This window comes from Gossypium arboreum, chromosome 11, assembly GCF_025698485.1.
Source record: "Gossypium arboreum isolate Shixiya-1 chromosome 11, ASM2569848v2, whole genome shotgun sequence".
Classification (NCBI taxonomy): domain Eukaryota; kingdom Viridiplantae; phylum Streptophyta; class Magnoliopsida; order Malvales; family Malvaceae; genus Gossypium; species Gossypium arboreum.
The window spans coordinates 136673186-136675694 of record NC_069080.1 but is presented as its reverse complement, the minus strand read 5'-3'; the positions used below and the strand labels follow the sequence as shown (position 1 = coordinate 136675694).

The window sequence follows — 2509 nt, the reverse complement described above, 5'->3', positions numbered from 1 at the left end:
GAAACAAATAAGTTAAAAGAAACAGAATGAAAGCAAACGAAACAGAGAAGAACAGGGGAGAAAGAAAGGAAAGAAGAAAGAAAAGGGGAAATAAGGTTTATGAAGCTTGGAGTTAATTGGTAAGCTCAATCAAGTCCTTTTCTCATAATTTTGATATTTTAGAAGTCTTAAAACAAGTTTTTGATGAAATTAAGTTGTTAGTTTGGAAGTTCTTAGGTTTTTAAACAAAGTTCATGTTGAATAAAATGATGAAATAGGGGTTTAATTGAATGAAATTCAAGTTAGAATAGATATAAGGATTGAATTGCAAAGTAAGCTATAAGTTTTGTGTTTTAGGGATTAAATTGAGGAAAATTCGGAATTAAGAAAATATGTTGAAAATTTAATAGTTAAATTTGAGTTTAAATGAAATTTGAATAGGAATAAGGTGTGAATTGGTGTTATAAATTTGGTTATTAACATTTTACATCAAAACAGTTTTGGGAAGTAGCAATGGTTTGACTTTGAAAATTCACTAAAATTTTATAAATTGAACTAGAGGATGAACAAAATATGGAATTAAAGCTTATTGAGTCTAGTTTCTTATAGTAGAAACAGTGTAAGCAATTAATTGATGAATCAAGAGATATTTGAAATTTTGTAATACTGGTTTGGGGTGATTTCGAGATGCCCTGTTTTAATTTTGGAAAATCATTAAAATTGTACAAAAATTATTATGGAGTGTAATTTATATATGTGAACTCCTTAATGAATCTAGTTTCAAAATAAATAAACAAGAACCTTATTCGAGTCTTGTACAATGAGATAATTTATTTTTAGTAGAGAGAGGTCAGAACTGTCAAATGAAATAACAGGGGAGTATTTAACGAATAAACTGTATTAAATGGCTGGACCAAAAATTCTGGAAATTTTATGGTTAGAAGATATATGAGTCTAGTTTTAAAGAAAATTTACGGATATTAATTTGGAGTTTCGTAGCTCAAGATATAAATAATTTAGTAACAATGACTCAAGTAGACAGCTTAATGGTGAAATTATATATATACATTAAAATGGTTAAATTTGCATGTTTAGGCTCATGAATTAAATTGAATCATGTTGTATTGATGATTATAAATTATTATTTTCGTAGCCAACAAAGAACCTGAAGCATCAGCATCGAAAGGAAAGGAGAAAATCATCGAGGACTAAAACGAGAGAATTACGGTGTGTATTACTATAATTCGAATTTTAATTATTATTGATTGCTGAATTTTTTTATTGTTATGTATGGTAAGTAAGACTTGAGGTAAGTATGTGAAATTGATATGAATATTGAGTGAAAATGAAAGTGATGCAAATTGAATCAAATTGAATTGAATAAGTGAATTATGGAATATGTAATTATTTGAAAAGTGTATTGATTGAAAAATGATTGGTGATTTGAATTGTGAATTGAAAGTGATATAGGATTGAGAAAGTGAATTGAATACCCTATTAACTAGTCGGGCTGAGTCGGATATAGTTGGCATGCCATAGGATTGGAAGTGTTCAGGGATTCTTCGACCTCGAGTCGATGAGACACTGGGTGTCACTATATTTCTTCGGATAGATTCGATGAGGTACTGGGTACCAACTTTACTTCGGCTAGGCCGATGAGACACTGGGTGTCAACTATTACTTCGAACTATCCGATGAGGCACTGGGTGCCATATTGGTGTGTTTGGTTGGATCCGTGTATCCGCCAAAGTCCGAGTTACGTTAATAGGGTGAAAAATTGAAATGTGAATTGAGGCATTGAAACGAGAAGAATTATGAATTGAAATGGGAATTGTGATAATAAGAGAAAAGTATGAAACGTATATTCATAAGTGATATAAATTTAAGTTTGAGAAAATACATTGATTTATGAATTAGTACATTTGACATTAATTGTTAGGTATTTTAATATTTATGTTTTTACTATTGTTGATATAATTTGAATTATGGTAATATCACTGAGTATATCCATACTCAGCGTACGGTTGTTTCCGTGCGCAGGTTAGTAAAAGTCAAGTGTCCCGGTTCAGCATCCAGAACATTCCCGACTCCAACACAAATTTGGTGATGTATATTTTTCTTTTGGGTAAAGGTGGCATGTACATAGGTGTTGTATAGTCACTTGAATATGCATATTACTTTGGGTAGTGAAGGTTGAATTATAAGATTTAGATAGTTTAAATGAAATGGTAAGAAAAGTATATGATATTTTGATACAGGAACATTAAGTTATTAAATGAATGAAGTTTTTAATCAATTTTGAATGATGCTATGATAGTAATTAAGTTAAAATTTTGTTAATGATATAAATATTAGTTAGATGAATGTGAAATATTGGTGTTGGTTGTTTTGGTTTGAATTTGCGGGAGGGTTAAGTAAAATAAGCGAAATCTTGCCAAATTTTTTATAAAAAAATAAAATAAAAAAAAAAATTTGGAATACGCGAACAAGTTCCGTTCTTCTTTTAATCGTGTTGAACTTGAGAGTCCAA

General features: G+C 29.7%; 1 long non-coding RNA gene across 1 annotated transcript; it reads left to right on the top strand.

Annotated features, from left to right (window-relative positions):
• Nucleotides 1-2275, top strand: LOC128283417 (uncharacterized). The gene is made up of 3 exons (XR_008273757.1): nucleotides 1-119; nucleotides 1133-1206; nucleotides 2020-2275. It is a non-coding gene; the product is annotated as an uncharacterized LOC128283417 (long non-coding RNA).
• Nucleotides 2276-2509: the final 234 nt, after the last annotated feature.